Source organism: Scophthalmus maximus, chromosome 8 (assembly GCF_022379125.1).
Source record: "Scophthalmus maximus strain ysfricsl-2021 chromosome 8, ASM2237912v1, whole genome shotgun sequence".
NCBI lineage: Eukaryota > Metazoa > Chordata > Actinopteri > Pleuronectiformes > Scophthalmidae > Scophthalmus > Scophthalmus maximus.
This window is the reverse complement of record NC_061522.1, coordinates 15,654,063-15,679,179: the sequence shown is the minus strand read 5'-3', so window position 1 is coordinate 15,679,179 and position 25,117 is coordinate 15,654,063. Positions and strand designations below refer to the sequence as shown.

Sequence of the window (25,117 nt, the reverse complement as noted above, 5' to 3'; positions counted from 1 at the left end):
GTGTGTGTGTGTGTGTGTGTGTGTGTGTGTGTGTGTCACAGTCTCTGCATGTATCTGTGTTCAATCATGTGTTTGTCAGTATATCTCTGAAATTCTACACAACCCAAACTGGGTAATTCACACACACATACACATGTGCATGGCAGCCAAATAGTCTAGTTTCCAAAAGGAATATAGTGCTGGCATGACAATCGTTATATTTATCTCTATCACCAGTGCTACTCTTTCCATTATAAAACCTTAATATGCACACACTCTTTTGTGTAAAAAAGATCTGCTTTATTACTTATTACTTAAGATGGTCCATGAGGAATTTTGAAATCATGCAATTACTGCAGCCTTAATTCTGAGACATTTGTTTGACTCCATAATGAAATGACAGATCGTAATTGCTTTTACAGCACAACAGAGGAACAGAGAGCATGTCCTCGGGGCACAAACACAGCTAACACTTAAAAGTTTCTGTTAATGGCAGGTAGATGAGCATGTGGGGGACTAATGGGGAAAAAACAATTTCCAATATGAGAGGCCTCCTAATTGAAGTGAAAGATAAAAGCAAACAGACGTCACTGTCAGAGTCCAGCTTTGAACATGCTAAAGAGATTATGAAAATGTGAGCTAACTATAATGCTAAAAGGAGATGAAAGCTGAACTGTGATTATGTGTTTAAGATAAAATAGGTAGGTACAAAGATATGACAGTCAGTGTAAACAAGGGTCGTACGTAAAGTCACATTTAACACATTGGCACTTTCATTTAAGATATAATTGCTTTAATTACCTAATGATACAACTAAGGAGTGACTTTCATATGAATGTTATGTTATATTACTTTACCATTATGTCCGTGAAAAATTGTTCTAGTCTGTACTAGGTAAAATTCAGATTTTCAAAATCGCTAATCCTGTGAGTCTGCAAGTTTAGGTAAATTTACCATTTTTTAATGCATATGGTACAATTTTAGATGTTTCCTACAATAACATACCGCCATGGGTTTCCATTTAAATATGATAGAAGTAGAAATATATTTAACTTCTAGGCAAATGATACAGAACTAATGACCAAGTTGTATAAACAATCACAGTAATTGTCAAGCCTGCATTGATTTTTGTTAATTTTACATCATCATCGGGTGCTTGTGTTGTTAAAGCCAAGAGTTTTGTATTATAGACCTTTTTAGACGTTTTGACTTTTAAAGGACCTGTGGAAACCCTGTTAACAGAATAACACGTCTTGAATATGTACAGTGTCATACCAACCTGGAGCATTAGTAATTCTAATATTTTTGCTGAAAATCCAACAGATATTTGAAATTCTGCACAACAAATTCTTCTCTTTTCGATCCCATCCTGCCTTTTAAGCATAATGTTTCTAGGATGATGTATCCCTCAATCTTCAAGCATGGTCAATAGTGAGCTATGACCTTTCCCATGAGATGCCATTGATTTTAACCAGTTGACTTTAATTGCCACAGTCATTACTTAACCATTTGGCAAGCAGTTATCCCCGCTCCATGCTCATTGCCTGTAATCAATACAGTGTAATCAGAAATAGTCAATATTGTCAACTTAAATGCCTGTAGTTAGGAGCTATCTACTGTGGGATGCCTCCACTCAAGTACAAGACCTGAAAAAACCTGGAGAGCTTATAAGCCGTATTGACATTACTGAACACTTAAATACAGCAACAGCAAAGTTAAACCTTTGGGTGCTCAATAAAACCTCAATAAAAAAATGCATATTTACCTCAGTGTACAAGGCAAAAATAGCCCTTCGTTGAACATAATTTCCAAAGTATGTCTGCATGTTTTAACTGACCAACTCACCGGTGTTAAACACAACCTGCCTACGCTTCCGGGCTCAGCTATGTCCCAAAAATAGGTGACACCGGTTTGTCTTGTTAATGATACGGAAAAGTCCTTAAGGGTGCTAGATTGCTCTGTAAGCTCTATTGATTTTGCTTCATTGGCTATTGATTTGAGGTACTTCAACCACAGAAATAAATTGGTGAAGAAGCCATAATGGCTTACAGGAGGATGATAAGCTATGCCCAGGAGAGTTTAAAGGGAGACGATACCGACAAGGGTTGCCGTCTTAACAGCGAGCAAGCATTCAGTACAGACCGTGTTTTTGTCCCTCTAAAAGCTGCCTTATTATGCTGCTGTTGGTAAAACTCTAAAAAAAATGAAGCTGTATTGGATGTTTCTTTATTTCCTAAACTACACTGCAGTTGAATTTGTCACCAAAACATTTTGAACTGCTTGCCTCTCTCTATTGTCAAATTAGGCATTGGGTTTTTCAGTGCATTAGAGCCAAAATGAGCTCAGGCTTTTCTTCTGATGGGTACCCCCACTTGACAAAAGGTATTAGCCTGATTTAAAGTGTGTGCCTCTCAGCAGAGGATAGATTTACTCAATTTCATTCCTGAGGCTGGAAAAAACTGAAAGTTTTAAGCGCTGCTGTTCAAATGCAGAATGAGATTAAATTCCCTGTGATGGTGACTTATTGGGTTTCTGTTATTTATTTCTAAGCTACAGCATAGCTAAAGCCAATATCCAAAGGGGACAATAAAGTCCCTTATACAGCGTGTACAATGAAATTTGTGCTACTATCTGAGATCAGTAACACACTATTTTATTACAACTTAAAAACATTAAATTAAAATGTCATCATACATGGCAAAATGAAAAAGAAAGTTGGTTTAAATTTTGTGACTTAAAGTCACGCAGGTTATTATGGTGACTTTTCAACAAAAAAATATGATTTTTGGAGAATGACAACAACAATAATAATCCAGGCAATAACGTACAATCACTTAAATTATAATTTTGTCACAGCCACAGACACACTTTCATCATCATTGATAGAATATAGGTTGCACACACAAGTCGCACTTGTAAATTTACTAGCTTAAATGCACCACAGGTTTTGAACAAAAGGTACAAATTCTGTAACCATAGAAACAATGATCAATATTAAATGCACATAATTGTGGTAAATGTGAACAGCACAGACAGACCATGGAAAAGCTATTTTTAAACCATTTTTACTTTAAAATAAACCCGACAGACGTATCTGGGTCCCATATAATGATTGAAATGTGTCCTGTTTAGAAGTTAAGTCGGATGAAGGTTTGCTCTGAAGTGACGGTGTTGTCAGAAAAACACAAATGTAAGTGCTGATTTTAGGACCACAATTTGAAAAGTTTGAGTTGTGCTTTGGATTCAGACAGTGTAGGCAACAGCACTACATCAGACAATGTAGGCAACAGCACTACATCTGAGCCAAAGTGAGATGACATAGCAATTGGGCAGTTTTCACTTCAGTGTTTGGTTTTAATTATTTAATAAATAATTGATTCCTGTAGAGGTTAGGCCCAACTGCAGATCGGCTCCCCTGCAGTAAATGTCAGGAATCAGTGTTTTGACACCAGGACTGTGGAAAGGTCGGTGATCCACATTTAACCAAAGTCTTAAATGTGAGGGGGAAAACTAAATCTGGGTGCTTAGTCATGCTTTCCCTCCTTATCTGTAAACCCTGATAACAGCATGGAGAGCTTTGAGATACAAGTCCAAAGCACTTTGTTTTTCTTAACTGTGAAATTGCACAATATACTACATGGCAATAGTAGAAATAGGTTTGTCTTTTTGCAAATATCAAATGAGAGACAAACAGAAAGAAAGACTTGAAAAGAAAACCTTTAACACTTCAAAATTGTATTTTAAATTGCACCTTTCTGACAACATATATGGGGAAAGACAAAGAAAAAAACACCAACAGATGAAAATGACTTGAAAACAAAGAGACAAACAGTCGCTGGCAGAGGCCATTTTGTTACCTAATACAATAGAATGTTTCTGCCGCACTTTGTCTTAGAATTTGAATACATTTCCCTTGTGAGAATTTTCCATCCTACCATATGGCCGGTGGATCCCCAAGGGAATAAGTTATATCATATTCAAAGAGGAAATATTACAAAAGAATTGAGAAGAGCAGCAGTGTGGCAGAGGAATCAACATCATCACTTCTCCTCTAATAAAATCACAAACATAAGCTTTTTATTACAGCAACCATCAACTATTCTCACTTAATTTCTGCATTAATGCATGAGTGTGGGTGACACTCACCTGTAGCCAGACAGAAGAAAGCTATTATTAACTTGAAATATGATAATCAGACCTTGCCAGGTTTGCACACTCCTTATTCTCACAGGCATGCAGTCTCTCCACTCACATCGTATCTTTTTTTCCCTCTCAAGAACATATATGGTTTACTCTCCCTGATCAACTCATAAGTTCATTAACCCACTCATGTGCCTGTTTAAAAACGGATCTCCCACTGGCTACATACACAAATACACACAAATCTCAATCCTGTTTCTAAACATTGGCATGTGAGTGGTATGATAACATGGCACGACATTCAGAAACCCTCCGCAGTGCCTTGGCAAAGCCTCTGCAACGTTGTAGGAGCAGCGTTTGCAAACCCAAATACATATGCATGGCCTGATTAGCACTTCTTCTTTAGGTAAACATGCAGCCACAGATAGAAACTGACACTCTCTGCAGATGCAGATACGGTCTGAGAGGATCTTGTGTACACTACAACTGACCGAGAAATCAAATTTTAATCATCATCGTGATATGAACATTGCACCTTGCAGTCACACAGGGTTTACAGTACCATTATATTATAAAGGGGCAGCGCCTGAGCCAAATGAAAAGAAAACTATGCTGAATATTCTCTAGTGTGTTTAGTTGTCTTTATGGTCGGGCTGCAGTCTGTTCTCTCTGACACACAGACACACTATCAGCGGAGAGCACAGAGGCCAGTGAGAAGTGAACGCTTTACTCAACTTGACAACAACTGTACTTGTAGCGCTCTAAGTGTAATCAAATCCTTTGTGTGTAAAAAGCCAATAGAGTCCTTTATCACGACACAAGTTTTAAACATGTAGAAAAGAGAAACTTCCAACTGTCCCATCCACTGCAGTTTGTTTTACACAACCACAGTGTTGTTAAGCTGAATATTTTTTTAAATTTTTTATAAACAAGGTAGAACTAAACATTTATGTAGACTGCTAGCTTCCTTTGCCAAACAGAAATTCATAGATTGTCCTCATATCATGCAGGCTTATTACACAGATAATACAGACACTTGCATATATAATAAAGTGTTAAAATTTAGGAAATGACAGGGATATGCAAGCATGCAAAATTGATGGTTCTCTAAAGAAAAGAGAATTTGCTCACATTCTTCACGATGCAACTCTGCTATCGCCGTGATATTTTGCCTCCGTGAACGAATGACTGAACAAATGCATAAACAAATCAATAATTAATGGCTCCAGGTTTAGGAAATATTTCCTGTAGACTTTTCATTTAAGAAGAGTAAAAAGTGGCCTTGACAAGTCAACAGAGAACAGAGAAGCTGGAGTGAACTGTCATCATCCACAAGCAATAACAACCAACTCACAGGAGCACCTTGATCCTCAGTCCTCCAGCCTCTGACCTAAAAAATCCATCAGTGTCCAAAATTATCGAGGACGTTCAAATCTGTACGTCTTACAGGCGACGTGGAGCGAGGACAAAGGAAGCTTTCAGTTTGCTTTGAGTGTAGAAACACAGCGTGTCCTGTGTAGACATTAATTCATAGGAGCACAAATCCTCCCAACTGGAAATCTGCCAAGTTACTGGTCAGAGCAAGTGACCTGCTGGGACTGGAAAAGCATCCAGCTGCTATACAGCTAGTCGTTTTATGTTTAGAGAGGACAAATAATGCAGAGAGAGAGGATAAGACACAATCAACAAAAGCATTATAATAAATACAGGCAAAGGACGACATTATTATGAGATATACATTTTAAAAAAAAACCTCAAATGCTGTAGCCAGTATGTTCATAAACTGCAATTAGCTGCATTGTCACTGTAAGGTTTTAAAACCAAATGTAATACAACATTTACTATATAGAAGTGGCAAACAGATTGTTATTCACCTAAGTCTATGCCACATTATAGGAGACTGTCTGCAAATATTTTTTTTTATGTTTTGGGGGTTTAGTTGTTGCGTGTAAGTTTTAGTTGCATCCAGCACAGTTACCCTTCCCTTTCCAGACATGTACCAACAGTGGTCATAGATTTGAAAGCCTAATTCTGAGATAACAAAAAATAAATATTAGGAATCAAAACATAATTATGAATATTAAATTCCATTTCTATCAATAGATCATCCTATATCACACACACTGGTCCTTTAATCCATTAAGACCAGTTGTTTTGTTTTTGACATCTTAGGTCATGTTTTTGTAAGGAATAAAAAACTAGAAAAATACTGATAAAAATGCAGGGCTTTATTAAATATTGCATTATCAAAATAAAATAAACCTCAAAGATAAGTGATAGTTGTACATATTTAGTACAAGATGGAACCTGGCTGAGTAATATTTTCTCTCTTCAAAAACATTCCTTTCTCAATCCTTGCATCACTCCCCCAGTTGTCTGCAAGTGAGGAAAGCAAAGAAGTGGTAGTTTTTAATTTTTAAGTTTCCAACAGCAACACACACACATATAAACAAAGACATAATCTTCGACACACATAACTGCACCTAACTGCCCAAATGCACACACATAAAGACCACCTTCTGTTTACCATATTTACGCAGACCCTACTCTCCATTCGTATGCAGACAGAAACCTTCTCCATCATCCCCCACTGTTATTTTCAAGTAAGTTTACAGGGCTCATAAACAGCTTTTATATAGTCAATATGGCTGACTGTGTCTGGCACACTGTGTCCTCTACTCAGGACTCCAGATTGTCAATATAACAGTAAAAATCTCTGTTAACACCCCCTCCTCATACCACTCTAAATCAAGTTTAACTGCCTAGCACACTTTAGGTGTTGCTGTCATTGCTTCATAACCTTTTTGGTACTGCTAGGGAAACACGGCAAGTCTTTACAAATGTGGTTAATCATTTTTGGAAGAATCCAACATTTTGTTTCAGGCACGTGTTGGGAAATTGTAGTTATGGGAATGTTGTTGCAAGATGGAGATGCGGAGGATGAGGAACCTAAACTGTAATGCATTTTTTCATTATACTATTATAGTAGAAAAGGATAAAGGAATGTGGAGAAGTGTAAAATGGGCTAAAATGTTTATCTTAGTGGAATTTGAAGCATGGACATATACCGCAGTATATTGACATTCCTTCAAATTCCAATACAAATGTTTCTGAAGTAGTCTAAGCTATTACTGTATCTCTGTACTGTTTTCCCAGAACACAATTCACACTGTTCAGAGGTATGTTACAGTGAAAAATAGACAAAACAATTAAAAAATATTTTCTCAAGTAATCTATTACCACCACTACTTGATTTGTGGAGGGTGCACATCTTTTGATTTCCTCATATTGTGTGTCTGATTTTACGTTACCACCTCTTCCAAAACAGTATTGTCAAACATGATTTGCAGATTATGGTTTTCCGCCTATTGTCTGTCTTTTTCAATCCAAACCTCATCCATACAATGGAAGATGCAGGTCTTTTTTGCCGACTCCTTCTGATCTCCGTTGTGCTTTTCAGACATTTATTTGTTTCGCAACAAACCCACACATGAGTTTTCCAGATTATCCAATGGCGAAATATCATCTTCTTTCCGACAGACTACTGCTGAAACTTCATCTCAACCACTATGTTGTCCACAACTGAGCTTAATAAATAAATATATGAATAAATAATAAACTACATTAGGGTTACGGCTAGAGAAGCAATACTTAATAGAATAATCAATTCATTGTGGTTTTTGATCAGGTTATAGGACTTGTTAACAATAAGAAAATACAACCGATAGCCAGCTTTATCCTTATCTCTCTTTCTTTTGCCTGACTCGATCTTAAACAACAGCCGAGTGGGAACATTTAGTTTATAATTGCCTCAGCTCCCCTGTCCAGACACAGATTCACACCAAGACCAATGCAAACACACAGAGACAATGGTGCACGCAGCTTCCCATGCTGGTCTAGGAGTGGTCCCTAAGGAGAATCCACTGTTAGTACATAATTGGTTTTCAACCTTCACAATACCACCATTGCCTCCCCCCCATCCCTTTCTCTTGAGCAGCCTGGCAGTCCTAGCCTCTGGCCGTCTCACTCTTTCGACACATCTGATGGTGCATTTTGTCGCAGATACACTAATTAATTGTATGCAGTGAGTTTTAGTTGGTGTGTAAAAAGCTATGTGAAACATTATTTTTTGCTCAGTTCACCGCTTTCGTCAAGTGTTATCACTTTATCTCAACAGTGTTTACCTGCCTTGTCATTGATGCTCATTCAAAATTCATGTTAATAAAGGACAGTGACTTGAGGAAAAGAGCGTCAGAGCCATAACAATCCATTTGCTCTGCCCCTGTAGTCCTGGCCCAGTTTCAGCACTGTCTTAATAGAATGGAGGCAAGAAAGAGAAAATCAGCAGAGCCACAGTTTATTCACAGTTCTCCTTTTAGCAAGTTGCCTGGGAAGTGCCTTCAAACACACATGGCCTTACACACACACGCGCCGAAAAAAAGCATTGTATTCAAGTGGCACAACAATACAAAGCTGTCAGTACAAACCTAACACACACACACACACACACACACACACACACACACACACACACACACACACACACACACACACACACACACACACACACACACACACACACACACACACACACACACACACACACACACACACACACACACACACACACACGTATCATAAATTTCTCAGTCAATCACTAGAGCAGGCAAAAATGGCTCCAAAGAATTGTTTCGATTCTAAAGATCTAAAGATGGCATCTAGTTTCCAGCATCCCATATGTGTCAGTTACCATGACAACCGCTGCCTGTCTGTCCAAGCAGCCTAATATTTACTCAGCAGTTACGTGTTTGCTGTCTGCCTCCAAGGTAGATAATGACACTTGGAACACCTGGTGTTTTCTATACACCAGTCTCAATCTATAACACATGAAGTAAATACGGGCCTTCACAGAAGTCATGCGGTTGGTACGACTCATTTAATTCTTCTTCTTTATTTGTCTTTTTCCAGTCTCTTTTCTTACTCCGGCATAGTGGTTCATATAAAAGGTAGTCAAAGCTTAACCATTATTTATCCCAGAGGAGCCAGTTTCCATGCAACCATTTCATAATTCACAAAAGTCTGTGGACATAAATGTTCTTTCGGTCTCATTGAGAACAAAGTTCTTGGATCTTTTGTGTTTTGTTGGATTTAACCTCTTTAGGTCTTCACATTTTAACTGGTGTGAGATCTCCCTGACTGATATAACACACTTTTTCTAATATACTACATGAAAAGTGTCAGCTTTCCTTTTCAATCTTGAAGGAGATCACATCACAGGGTCTTCAGTTCCATCAACATTAGTTTGATTATTAGAGTTAAAGCCATGTTGCTTCATCCGACCTGAATACTGCGCAGAACAGATTTATTTATTTATTTATTTATTTAACAAGTAACATCCACATGTTCACACACAAATTCATACTGCAACTCTATACACAGCACTTTTTTCTCTAACACACCATTCGGACAGCATCGGGTGTAATTTGGAGGTTCAGTGCCATGCCCAAGAACACTTTGACATGCAGACTGGAGGAGACCTGCCTTCAGATGAGTGGACGACCCACTCTACCTCCTGAGCAACAGCCACCGAAAGCTTATCAAGTTGTGTCCACGATATCACAATACTGGATTCCACATTATGAGGACTGTCAACCATCGGAGTTGGAAGATGCCAACCCTGTGGGCTGTCTCATAGAAATAAGTTGCTTTTATCTACTCTTATAAGTTTCTAATGCCAAAAACTGTGAAGATCAATGAGAGTGACGACATGCATGAAGCAAGTTGAAAAAGGATCAGTTATCCTTCTCTTTGACACATATTGAGGGAAGACATTTCCACTGTAAACACATACTCACATCTTTCCATTATTGTCACTCACATCACTAAGTACATGACAGGATGTCAACACAGTTTCTGTGGGGAATGTAATATATGCATATGGCCAATTAAGCATGATACATCTTTTAAGTGTTGTGATGGTTCTACCACTGGAGAAACGTAAATCAAATCATCAACTGTGCTCCAGCTCCTGAAAAAATGGCCCGTCCCACAGCAATAAGTTCCAACTTGTAATATAATTGACCATTTTGTTCCTCTACAGTAAGAGCACTGAATGGTATGTGGAGAAAACAACAAAATCAAGTTTTCATCATGTCTGGGCGTGAGTGCACAATTAGTGAGTCACCATTTGCTTTTAGCTGATGAAATCAGAGGAGGAGGAGGCCCCCCGAGGAAAAAAAATGCAAGCATGGAATTAGCGAAAGGAGGGGGAGGAAGGACAAACAGAGTAGGACGAAGGAGGCGAGTGAGCACATTTCAACAAGGTGTTGAGATAAAACTGTCTCCGTTTACAAGCTCTACGTGGTACTATAAAATATTTCCTTGTACAAAATACACACACAATCAGCATGCTGCTCCAAGAAATCTTGCAATTCCTTTATTCAATGTTAAAACCATTAGTAATGTCTAAACTGTTTCATATGGGAGACAGCATGGGAGGTTGTTATCTGCTTTCCTCTCTGTCCTGGTCCAAACCCACCACCCCCTAACCCAAATGTGTCCCAAGTTTGTGTGTGTTGGCCTAAGGGAACTGTGACATAAAGTAACTGAGGCGAAGCGACAGGCAGTCCACGTTGCCAGCTAACTCTCTCATTAGGGACAAATCACTATGTTGGGCATTGTCTGTTTAGTCAACTGTTACACACACCAGACACTCACACACATACTGTATATTGCTGTTGCCATATGCTGTAATAGGAACACAAAATTAGACTACAATTCATGACTAGGGCAAGCAGACTGAATTAAGTGCTACATTCATTGAAGGCCAATGAAAAAGATGAGCCAGTGGAAAACTAAACACAGCCAATGAATGTTCTAAAATCAGAATATTCAGGACACAGACTCAAAGACCAGTGTTACGGTGGTAACATTTAACCTCTTCTATCTCTTTCTCTATCCCTCTCTCTCTCTTCTGGGCGGGTAGACATTGGCTTAACACCGGCCATTTCTGTGTACCTGTCATTCAGGTGGGCATGAAACATGATACATACATGTTCACCAGCCAATAATCCACCATCACCAGCATGATTATGTTGGAAAAACAGGATTATTATGGTCACCATTTCCAACAAACGAGAAGGGGGAAGGGAACCAAAAGAGAAAAAAAGGCATTGATGAAACAAAAGTGAAAAACTTTGTTCTGTCTGGTTAGTAGTTAAAACTACTTCTAACCAAATGATCATCTACTGGAGCTTTCTCTGTGTGGGCAACTTGTAGCTGACTGAGAGCATAAAGGTGGATTTATGGATGAATGTGTTTTTACATGGCTGTTGGTAGGGTTGGGAACCAAAACTCGGTTCCAAGTTAGAACCCAATTCCAGGATACAGGAACTGGGTCCTTGTGAGAAAAAGGGGGGGGGGGGGGGCAACATGGGTTCACAAAAAAGGGCAACATGTCTGCAAGGATGTGACACCTTGCCAGGAGGTTTTTCTTCATCTGCCAAGGCCTGTCTGTCTATGTCAGCCATTAACGTAACGGTGCCTGTGTTGTGATACCAACTAAAATTAGCATGCCTGATTAACATCTAAGCTACAGAGTGAAAATGGACTGCAGCAAACAATCAAAAGTCTGGCTGTACTTTAACACAGAAGGCGACAACAAAGCAAAGTGCAGCAAATGTCGGGCATTTATTAGCTGCAAGTCGGGTCGCAACTCGAATCTGGACAAACATTAAAGGCAGCACGGCAATGATTTGGAGCAATGTACAGTGTCTGATGCCATCTTCAAGTGCGAGTGTGTCAGCCTTCTCAGCAAGCACAAGCACTTTGCAAAGCACCTCCAGTAAAGATCTTTAACATGAAGTTACAGGTTGAGCACTGAATGCACTTTGGTAAATCACATTTTGCCTCTATTGCTGCTTTGTTGGACTTGCATTTTTCTTGAATTTGACTTGTATGTAGGTTTCCTTTAAAAATGACATACAACAGCAAGCAGCTCAACATGTTTGTGATGTTAATGTTCAGTTAACTTGTCAAAGAATAAAGATATTTTGTTATCTCAACACTAGAACCCTTTTTTAACATATCAGAATTGATAAGAACCGGAATCGATAAAATTCGAACGATTCCCAACTGTGGCTGTTATCGGCCTAATGATGTGTTCAGCTTCAGCAGTGTTGCTGGTGCATGTGTGTTTAAGTTCACACGCAGAAATTCAATGAGAGGTGGTATTTTATTTGGTTGTAGGAGGGTGATTGGAAAGAGACAAATGCTGCTGTGTGGGTAAAACCAAGAGGGAGAGAAAGGAAGATGGAGGTCAGAACCGATAGAAGAAGAGAGAGGGGGAGTGACAGAGAGGGAGAGAGACTAGAAAGGAAGATAAAGTCATTAAGGAACAGCTATAGCAAGAAGCTTGGGGGCCAACAGGTCAACACTTAACTGCAAGTGTCAAGTATTAGGTCATTACCACCTGCACCTTCACGAGTAATTGTTCTGCGTGTGCGTGTGTGTGCGTAGGTGTGTTTGAATGTGGAAAATGTGCAATTTAGCTGCCATAGGTGCCTCTCCCACCTCCATGTTCTTTTAAAGGCTATAGAAGATATTTAGGGAGCAGATATCCAGCAGAGGACAGAGATTACCACATATTGAACACCTTGAAGGACAGAGGAGGAAAGATGTACACTTTTTGATGACAAAAAATGAACTGACAGTGAAGAGAGGTGGAAAGAGATGCAGACAGTAACATGATGTTAGGTAGGACATGGGAGAAACAGGAAGAAGGGAGAGAGAAACAAGGAATGGACATGGAGAGAGAGAGAGAGAGAGAGAGAGACACATTCAGGGCTAGAGTCCGCATTTAAATCAATTGTATGACAACTATTGATTTTCCATTAACTCTGTTATGGCCCTATATATTCATTTATAGCCATTAAACCATTAGCTACTGGGCCATACAAAAACACATGCACATTACCCAGGGCTGGATACTCAGTATTGTAAGTTAGGTGAGCGTGCGCGCGCACACACACACTTTTTCAGCATAATTGTGTAAAAAGTTAAAAACCAATTGGCTTTGGTCATGGCCCAGAGGAGAATCCATTACATTTTGGTGCAGATCTGGTTAAAGGAACAGATCCAGGATTTATATTGTGTGATCCATAATATATAGATCTCGATGTAAAAAATTTTAAATATTTTTTTTTATATCTGTTTTGTTTGCTTCTGTTAAAACAACTGTGTACATGTTGTGGTTGTGAATAAATGTTTGACATGTGTTTGTCTAAGGTTTAATATATGTCAGCTTGTTTTCCCATCAGTGTGCAGTGTATGTACTTGCAGCTGCATGTGTTCAAACAGAGAGGGTCAAAACAGCTCACACACTAAACACACTATCATGAAAGTGCCCTGTACACATCCAAGCACAGCAAACACTCACACTAACACTAGCACACATACCCTTATATGATTTCCCTCTCTCTGTATCGCACGCGCACACGTGCACACTTCCATTTTGCTCTTGTCAAGTGTAATAGAAGACATGGGGGAAAGACAAAAAAATAATAGGATTATTATTCTCCTCTAATCTCCATGAGTCAGCACTACACTTTGTGTACTGTGTGTGTGTGTGTGTGTGTGTGTGTGTGTGTGTGTGTGTGTGTGTGTTTGTGTTTGTGTGTGTGTCTACATTTAACTAGTCTGGGCGTGTTTCTTATCACATTGCCCAGTTTATTTGGCGATTATATATTCAATGTTTCACCTTGAAAGAGAATGAAACATTGAACAGAATAAATAAACATTGAGCCCCATTTTTTAATGGGGGTGGTCCCTTTAAACAATGGACATAAGTCACAATGGGTTAATTCAATATAGGCAGTTAAATAAATACTGTATTATAAAACTACACCACTTTAGGTGTACAATGCTTCTCTGATATTAGAACGCTTCTGCTATTCATTCCAACCTTTCATGCATTTTGTGACTATACTGGTGAATCAGATTTTTCAAATTGAGTCTTCTTTACATCATACAGTGTGCATTTATTTCCATTGCAGTTAAACAGTTTAGCTTGTCATAAATCAGTGCCACTTCATTCCAAGAAAAGCCTGATCTTCTTTAGCTAAGGGACTAATGCAATCTTAATGAATCCTTACCACATTAGTTGAATAAATAATAGGTGCAGTTTGAAAAGGGAACAGTCCTAACAAATTAGTCCTATTTTCTCATGAGGGAACTCTAGCCAGGGGACTAACGAAGTCCTAATGAGTTGCACTTTTTTATCTTGAGAAGACCAAAGACTGATTTGACCGAGGGACTGTTGAACTTCTTACAATTTGGGCCTATTCTTAGAAAACCCTGCTTTACTTCAGCCAAAGGCCTAATGACTTCCTGACAAATTAGTCTCACTTTACTTTGGCGAAATCCCCACCACACCTTTAGCCAAGGGACAGTGACACAATGTCAAAAGAAGTTACTGATATTTAAAAGTGAGAAGCAACTTGTGCTGGTGGAGTATGATATGTATGAGTCAGCATGCCAGAGTTGGCGTGAGAATGACTCACAATGGATAACACTTTTATTATTAGAGCTAGTGTAGGAAGTGGATGATCACATACTCACGCACACACATCCACATACCGCAGTGCACACACGATTCAAAAATGTTGGAGTGCCGTATCATGCTCAGTGTAGTTGGTAATTTTTGCATAATTGAGTACTCCTCTGAATGTTCCCTCTGCACACACCACAGTGCTGAGTTAACAATACAGTGGCCATGATACCCTACTTCAACACTGTATAGTGGAGAAGAAACAGACAGGAAGAAAATCACTTAGTGTTTACGACAAGACCGCATCATTGCTAGAAAAATGCAGTAAAGTACACCACATGCTTCATCTGTGCCTTGCTCAAGGACATAATGACTTTTGACCAGAACATACTGTACTTCACACTAATGTGCTATCTTCAGGCTCGATCTCTCCAGCAATGATGAATGGGGCAGAAGGTAAGGGTTGTTCATGGGATCAGCCCGAAGAGGACACAGAGAGGACACAGGACGCACTGTGGGACAACTACCAGGTCCCCTGGAAGGTCTCGGTTTCAAATGATTTTATCCCAACGGCAACATTTTACCCGAGTAAAAATATCTTACTTTGAGAGACATTAACATGTTTTGTACAATTTGTTCTCCATTTAACTAAAAAAACACACAAAATTTATCAAATTTGAATTATATTTGGCAAAAGTTTCAATAACATTGTGTATTAATACTCAATAAAGCTGGCAGACTCATAGGGGAGAGATTACAAAAAAATTGTTTGGCTTTTAATTTTTAGTATGAGTGACAGTACAAAGACACTACAATAAATTAGACATATCAATTGGATATTCTCTTTACCTCTCTGCCTAGAAAACACCCAAACATTCAAACTCCACATGCAGCTTATAATGTAGGTTGGCTATTAAATAGTCTCAATCCCAATGTAGACCTGTAAAGTGTTTACACCTTGTGCCAAGTAAGCTGTTGCTCAGCTGTTCCCAAAGTTGTGGAAATGCTCCTTTAACTCTGATCCGGCATCAAAGAATAACTAAACATGACTAGGATTTCAACCGTTTGAAGCCGGCTGTTGGTATTTAACAGTTTTAGTAGTCACTGCTTTGGGCATGTTTTAATTGATGCAACCAAAAAATAGTGAGGTTTAACACCCGGTGGTGCTGGGTCTTTCCTTTAGCAAATTAACCACCGTAAGACACTGTAGTGCTTCACAAAATGGAGGACCTGATCATTTGGTCCTTTGTTCCAAAGACAAAGGAACAGACTGGAAAACTCTGATGCCCAGAATGATTCACTTATCACACCTTGGTGTGAACTGTACTCCAATCTCCAGCTGCCATTGGTCACTGTGTGCCCCAGACCCCAGGGGGTCATCAGGCCCATAAAACCCCAGGGCACCCATCTTTTCTCTCTCTTCCTGCCTCTAACTTCAAGGAGACAACACTCTCCTCTCCAACCTCTCAACGGAGAGGAAAGACCTCTCTTTCTCCTCTGGGAGAAACCACTGCTCTTGGACCCTGACCTCCATGCAGGCCTGCAGAAGCAGACTGCTGCAACTTCCACAGGCAGCGACGCGAGAGCCTGCCAAAGGACCAACCAAGGCTGGAAAAGTCTGGTTTTACATCAGTGGCAGACACAAAGTCTGGTCAACTGATCAAGCTCAGGAACCACCAAGCAGAGTTAGTGTTGAGCATCTAACTCTGTGGAGGACACAAAAAGGACACTGAAACCATACAGCACGACTGCTGCATCTTTCTGGACACACAAACAGCATCCCAAAAGGACTATTCTTCTTCTTTTCCATGGACTTGGTAACGTAACTTGGGCATACAGCATAGCATAACGCAACACGGCTAAACATAGGAATGTTTAACCTTAAAAGTGTACTTTATTGATTTGACTCAATGTGTTCACTTAATTTTGTTGTTGTATCTATAAATAAGTTATTTGGATGTTAGGACCCTGTGATTAACCCTCTCTTAACTTGAAACCCTTTTGTCCTGCAACAAATGGCCTTAGCAAAGAAGCACAGCATGTGGCCGAGCCGACACCGCTGATGCCGCCATTTTGTAGTTTCTTTGTTCACCGCCATCTTGTTTGTAGTACTTCTTAGACCTTTGACCTTTACAGCCAGCCACACACACACACACACACACACACACACACACACACACACACACACACACACACACACACACACACACACACACACACACACACACACACACACACACACACACACACATACACACACACACACACACACACACACACACACACACACACACAATCTCAGATTTGTATATATTTTGTTTGTTAGATTAGATATTGTTGTTTCAACTTGTCTTTTAAATAAATGTTATTAAATATGCAGTCTGGTCTATTTAATGTTGCATAAGTGTGAGTATTGCCAACCTCTGACCGGTAGACCTCCAAATCCTTCAACCTCTGCTAACTACCAAGGTGGTGATTCTGGTGGTAATTATTAATTTATTTATCAATCAGAATTCCAAATTGATAGTTAGTATATTGTAAATGAGACTAAATCAATTGATTGGCTATCATTTCCCTTCCTTTGAAGGGTGGTGCCCCGAGGAACTTTGATATTAATCAAAGTTATTATTTAATATTAACATTTTTAATATTAATATTTTATTATTTTGATAGCCATAACTGATCAATTATATTGCTTAGACAAATGGTACTTTCACCAATGTCCAGGCACAACAGCACACTCAGCTGCATGTCACTTTTGTCCGTCCCTCCCTCTGTTATTTGGGTGTATTATCTATAGTTCAGACCCCTCTAGGTTTCATTCTTCTATCACTCCTCTCTTGCTCTCTAGCTGCAACCCCTCTTTTATATCTCTCTCTCTCTCTCTCTCTCTCTCTCTCTCGTGCGCCGTTATCTGCTGTAAAGAAGATAAGCATCAGTTTTCAGCAGCGGGTGAATGGGGAGAATAATACACAACATGTTCATGAGAGGTGGAGGGAAGCAGCTGAAGTGAAGGTCGAACCACATGTGGTGGTGTGTCTGTGTGTGCGTGTGTGTGTGTGTGTGCGTGTGTGCGTGCATGTGTGATTTACAACCTCATCTCCCCTGTCTTTATCTGTATCCTTATCCAAACCGTCGCACCATTTCCTCCGAGAGCAGACACAATACAAAGTGTTGACTTGACACACACTCTCAAAGACACACACACACACACTTGTCTGTGGCAGTGGTAGATCTTGAGCTGGTGAATACAGGATGATGCAGAGCAGCTCGACCGACATGAATCACAGTCAATCTTTTCTTAACTATTCCCCCTCATTCATCTTTCTTCTTCCACTCCTGTCGTTCTTTTTCTATGTTCCCCTGCTCTGCTGTTCGTATTATTTCTGTCATTCCCACTGCTTCACTGACATCTCTTCTTTTCTGGCCTTTTTTGTTTTGTTAATTTCATTCATTCACCCCTCTCCTCTGTGGATTGAGCACCTCCTCCTTATGATACCTCTATTCCTTCTCATTTGTCACTGACTAATAACTTCCTTTTTCTTTCAATAATTTTCCTAGGCAAAGGGAATCTGCATACATGTATGCATTTTGTTTTATGCCTAAGTCAACTGACTGAAACATAATTTTCTCACCTTGCACATACTGTACACCTATTTTATTTTCTTGGTTTACCACAATGTCAGAAGAAAATCTAGTGTGAGTGTGTGGCTGGAAGCTTAGCGAGACACAATTGCACACAGGGGCATAAGCTTCTGCAACATTTACATTTTCCCTGCACATTCTTCAAGCCTCAACGCGTCACATAGGAGATAAGATTGCCATCAACCACCGATTATGCACACACACAGGGGGGACCGTGCTCATCCACAAAGCCCTTCACATCCCTGTTCTTTATCAACACAGAACACATATCTACATGTGGTTGTATTACATTGCATCATTGCGTTGTGTTTGGACAAAGCTTTCCTGATGAGAAATACTATACTCACGTATAGTAAATCAATAAAATGACCTGCAGTTACCACATATAACTACCCCTCATCATAGCAGTCTTATGAGAGGTGCAACAACGGTAGTTGAAAACGCTCGAAGGTCACATGACTCATGTAGACTTCAGATAGTTCCCGGAAGTTCTTGTCACGCAATTCAAATCCATTATTCAGAGCGACAGAACTGCGATTTCTGTTAATCAGTAGTCAATACATATATTGATTTTAAAATATAGCAGACCTACATGCCTATGTAGGTAGTCAATGTAGTTAGAACATACCCTTTTTTAAATCATAAATAATCATAAATCATAATCCACTAACATGCTTTAATGCGTATGTTGATTTGATTTCAGATGTGCTGATAATATACAAATTGCTGCAGGAAATCTTTCCCGCCACATGCTATCATGCTATAAGACTTTACAACACCTCACCTCTCTCTGACAGAAAGACTGTTTAATCTAAATTAAAACATAAATCCCGGCACATTGGCCCCTACCATGATCCTCTGCACCCTACTGGTAACTGATTTTACTACTGCATTATTTCCACTCTTCATATTTCATGTAAATTCTTTATATTTATTATTCTTATTCTCTAGTTTTTTGCAATCCATATATTTTTGACATTTGTTTGTGTATATATTGTATATATTTTTAAAGTGTGCTGTGTGAAACCTGCTGCTGTTACACCGGAATTTCCCAGCTTGGGATATATAAAGTAACTACTTATCTATCTATCTATCTTTGCTTTAATGCGCATGATGATTTGATTCAGATGTGCTGATAATATACAATCTGATTATTTAAACGTCTTACCCTTCATAAGTGCAACACAGACGGTCCATTGATCCATTCTGCTGCTTCTCTAATGCGCTGCCGCTCACTTCCGGGAACTATTGAGAGGCTCCGTCAGCCGCCATTACTGGAGTGAACGGAGTTGTCGCGACTCTCATTAGACGGCTCTGCCCCTCGTGCATCTCATTAGCAGACACGCAGACCCCGGGCGTTAGCACCGCTCGTGCAGCCCCGTGTCCGAGCCTCAACAGGGTGTCAACACACGACGCCAGAGTGAGCACAACTTACCTCGGAGCAGATGTTCGACCGCAGGCTCGCTCTGTGTCCATGTTTACAACTTGTTGGGGCCAGTGTTGCCCGGACAAGCTAGGTTGGCTGGTGGCACAGGTGTGTGCCGTTGTTGTTAGCAGGGCTTAGCTAAAGACGCTAACATCCCTGCCAGCTCCAGAACTGCAGGACCACTGTACCCCTCCTGCCCCACTGTCGTCCCAGTAGTTGTCCTCAGTGTCTGTCCCTTCACCGTCCACCGGATTTTTGTTTTTGTTCTTCTTCTTCATTTCCTTCTGTTTTACAATAATTGTCTAGTAACTCAGGTGAGCTGAGGCTGCCATGTGAGAGCTGTGGAGCAAACAGCGTCCGTGCTCATTACTCCGCGTGAGCGCACCTGTGTAACCCATGACCGTGGTCATGGTGAGCAATCCATTTGTAATTGATTAGTAAATCGATCAGCGACTATTTCGATAATCGATTAATCGGTTCAAGTAGCTCTTAAGAAGAAAAAAATTCTCTGATTTCAGCTTCGAAAAGGAATAGCTCAGGGATTTAGAAGTGGGGCTGTGTGAGTTACTTATGCATAGTTAATATGTAACCTTATGGAGATGGGGATCAGCGATGTCATTTAACGGCGTTTTCAAAGTCACTGAACTATCCCTTTAAATGTGAATATTTTCTGGTTTCTTTGCTCTTCTATGACAGTAAACTAAATATCTCTGGTGTGTGGACAAATCAAAACATCATCTCAGGGTTTGACAAGCACAATCTACATATTTCACCATTTATTACATTTTATGGACCAAACTACTGGTCTACTAATCGATTAAACGAGAAAATAATTGACAGATTCATCAATTATGAAGACAATCTTTGGTTGCAGCCCTAGTAATGGTTTATTTATTTATTTATTCTAAAGTTGGCTACAGAATACATTGTCTCTTCCACCTCACATCCGTCAATTGGACTCTCTTGACCAATTCAAAGCACAACTCAAAACACATCTGTTTAGATTAGCTTACCCGACATAACTTCCACCATGTCTACCTTAATTTTATTGTTTTAAATGTGTTTAACTAGTCACCTAGAGTTATTGACTAAAATGTTTTAAACTAGTCACCTGTTTTTACTATTGATATATTTGCTGTGCTTTTATTAATGTGTTCTTTATGTTTTGTAAGGTGTCCTTGGGTGTCTTGAAAGGCGCCGACAAATAAAATGTATTATTATTATTAAATACATATATATAAAAAAATGTAAATATTACTAATAATGATAACATTTATATTAAAATTGTAACCAAAGTGTGAAAGAACATAACATGCATTTTGAGCTTCTTATCCCCTCTAGTCTCTTAGTATTAAACTTCTACACTTTTATCAGCATGGATAGGAGGTTTCATGGAGGATCGGACCTATCCAAAACCCATGGGTGATCCATCAATTCAGTTGCGGATTTCATACTTTTATCCTTTTGGCTAAGTATTTGATAATTCTAATTTCATGCGCTGTCCATGCAAAGTAAACACCCACATACTGCATGAGGCTCTAATCGAGTAGGAGGGTATGGGCAGTGATTCTCTAATCCTTATCTTATTCTTCCCTTCATATACAAGCCTTTTTTCCTTTGCTTTTCCTTTTCTCCCTTTCTCATCTACTCCCACTTGTGTTTGATACGTGGAAACAGGATTACCAGGAATCTACAGCCAACCTGTTTCCCATTTCCTGGTCAGTTAAAAACCAGGAAAGCAGGAGACAATGGTTACATACTAACTTAAACCAAGTAGGCTGATATGTATACAAAATATATCACGCTTCCCTTCTGAAAATATGCAATTCCTTTACATAAGTCCATACTTAAGTCCTCCGACGTGGATGCAGTTGCTGGAGAGCTGATTCAATTCTATGAACCATGAATGTATTGCACATGCAGCATTTGTTTTTCTTCTGCAATGACAGTACGCTGTAAGAATATATAGTTGAGCAGTAATTTGAACTGCATTTCTTAGCCGATGGGAGGAAAAGACATATCCAGCTACCATATGCCTAGTCTAATGTCCATTACTTTCAGAAGCAATATTTTTTATATGATCAATTTATGATAATGACACCCTCACCATTGTTTTATTTGAGAATAATGCTATCAATGGTGTTATAATATGATTAAGTTAAAAATGAAAAAGATGAATACTATGTGATGGTGGACTTTAAATGCTACCATTTTAAATTACAATTATCATTTAGTTCAAGGAAATTTGAATAAATGTCACTCATAAAGAGTAAAGTCTCATATCTTACAGGAAATTTACTAGAGAAATATACTTTGCTTATAACAGCAAGACTTCCAACACCTCATATTCAGACAAATGTATCGATAAATGTCACTAGACCCGGAGCAAACTATAGTATTTTTACTGATTTGTGCACCTGAATCGGCTCATTTCCAGGTTGCTCATTGAAAGTGCTCTATTACGTTTAATGGCAAAATCAGTGTAGCAACATTACAAAGGGGACAAGTAAGACACAGGAATTCATTATCGAGTTGATGACCCAAATCTGGTCCCCCTGGTTCAGAGGCATTGCACTGGTGTGTGTGTGCGTGTGTGTTTATGTGTGTGTGTGTGTGTGTGTGTGTGTGTGTGTGTGTGCGAGTGTACCTTGACGAAACTATCCAAAAAAGTGTGTGTGCAGGCACCCATGCCTGGCTGTTTGTATGCATGTCGCTTGTAGAGACCTCTCTACATGTTTCCTTGCTGTGTATATACGTTTACACACGTATATACGTTTCCTTGCTGTGTGCGTGTGTGTGTGTGTGTCTGAGAGAAAGAGAGTATCAGGGAACTACTTATTCAGTGAGAAAAGGTGAGCCAGAGGAACCCCAGTAATTGAACTCCAGTGAGCGAAGCTTGGAAGCACAGTGCCGTATCCAGGGTAATAAGAAAAAGTTATTATTCACCGCAAAGACACATACATACATACAAACATACTGTATACAAGCTCACATCATAGCACATACAGTATATTGGAATGCACATAAACAGACTCACTTGGGCAAGAGCAACAACTTATCACTCACCCAACAACAACTCTGGGGCCTGCAATCTTTTGGCTTACTCTTTCCTACTCAGCCAACTTTGAAGGATGATGAAGAGTATGACCGTTGCATAAGCAAATAAACTTTGAAATAATCAACTTTCACACTCTACCTCCTGCTGTTCCTCAGAATACATCAGAACTGTCTCTCTCTCTCTTTCTCTCTCTCTCTCTCTCTCTCTCTCTGGGTGGATTCAGTAAATTCAAAAGAAGGAATACACAGTGTTCAGCTATCAGCTGGACCGCAGTACTGCTGTGCCCTCACAAACATAAACACACACACACACACACACTCATGTGCAGCAAGCTCATAAGAAATCACACAGGTAAGAGATCAAAAATAAAAAGCAGAGTAACAGGAAAGCAGAAGGTTATCATGGTCAGAAATGCACATATTATCTGCTTATGTTTGAACTATTGTTATCCAACATCTTATTTACCTGTAAATATATTATTGTATACTATATACTTGTATATATATTCCTTTATCTTTTGACAGACGTGAACATATAACATGTTCATCAATATAGATATTCTCAATACTCTATTCCCAATTTGAATGAAGCACTGTGTCATATGAGGATACAATGATACACAGTATCTGCTTGACTTGAGCTAACCCTGTAAAAACTGTTACCTGGGACTATTGTTATATCATTTATGTAAGTATGTATGTATGTATGGCTCTAGTTACATTTATTAATTGGCAGACAATTTTAACCAAAGCAACACAAATCTGCAGGACAATAAAGTTTCAGTACAGTGGGAGACCTTGAGGTAAATACTAAGTGCTACATTTGTCCGATTGGACACAGTGTTAGAGATCAGGTAACCAAAGAAGTGCACCGTAAGCTAGGGATGTTGGAGAGGTAGCGCTCTCTCTCTGAAGAGATGAGTCATCAAGAGTTCCTCAAAGCTAGAGAGGGACGCCCCCTTCTCTGATAACATTTGGTAGCTGATTCCACCTTCGGGGGAACCACAAACCAGAACAGTCTGGGCTGTGATGGCTAGGCCAGACGATGCATGGTCCTATAGTTTAAGTTCAGTTTCTTGTGAAGATTCTATTCAATTATCATATTCTCATTACCCTGCGTGCGGACATATTCAGGGGCAGGGTATTGTTTTCACCCCTGCCTGTCGGTGTACAATATAACAAAAAAATACATAGATATAGATAGATAGATATCCACCAACTTGGTAGGATTATTACTTGGAAGTGCACTTTGAGATGATGAGCTAAACAGTCATAAAGGGACTATATCAATGAACAAAGACGCAGCCATGCTTTTAAATTTGTCAACTTGGTTAAACTGGCCTTCCTGGCTTCAGTGCTACTCAAGGTTGCACCCTGGGAGAATCAAAGTGATATATGAAGAGATCTACGTGGAAAATGTAAAAACTTTCTGTAAGTGTAATTGATTTTGGTTTATACTGATGCAGCAATTGTTGGTTAATGATCTCTCCTAAAGGTCGCCAGGCTGCCTTAATAGCCTGGTGCAAATATCTGAACAAATAAATGAGCACATCTGAAATGACCCAATAAAGTCATGATCACCATGCAGTTGAAAAGCTATTATTATATTTTAGAGTCTGTGCCCAGAGATTTTGAGTTATGCTTTAATGCTGTGTACAGTGTTTGGTGTGTTTTTTTTAATATTCTTCTTTGACAGTTTAAATTGTTAGTTAATTAGTGGTATGAGTCATTTAAAAAACTCCAATGCTGCTCATTGCAATTTCTTGAGTCCCCTTCGAAAAGTCAAATTCAGTCCTGGTCTGCATCATCTTGACTTCATTTTATTGTGGATGTAATAAATGTGTTACCGCAGCAATATGACCAACACTTTAGAAATGTCAAGACAGGAATATAAAAGAAGAAGAAAGATAAGTGAAAGAACAGAAATAAAGAAATAAAGTAAAGCCATTCAGAAGAGGAAAGTACGTTTCTTTTTTAATCTTCAACCTTTCAACTCCCCTGAATTCATTCTTCCTTGGGACCCTGTGGCAAACTGAAACCAAGAGCTCAACACACATTCACACATGCTCTCACACAGTGACATGTTACATACCTATTGGTGCGAAACATAATATTCTTCCCAAAATGCAATCATCTATAGTCCACATTAATCTCAATCTACTCCACACACCAATACATAACAACCTCAGATATGAATATCTGTAGACTTATCGACCTTCTGTTACTGAAACCCCATTGATCTATTCCCCAAGATTGCTTTTGTGTGTGTGTGTGTTTGTGTGTTTGTGTGTGTGTGTGTGTGTGTGTTTGTGTTTCTCTGCAAG

The 25,117-nt window shown here is 39.3% G+C and overlaps 1 protein-coding gene across 2 annotated transcripts in view; it reads right to left on the bottom strand.

Moving 5' to 3' along the window:
* Window positions 1–25,117, bottom strand: part of LOC118313099 (zeta-sarcoglycan) — a 274,953-nt gene that overhangs the window by 188,250 nt on the left and 61,586 nt on the right. The window lies entirely within an intron of this gene.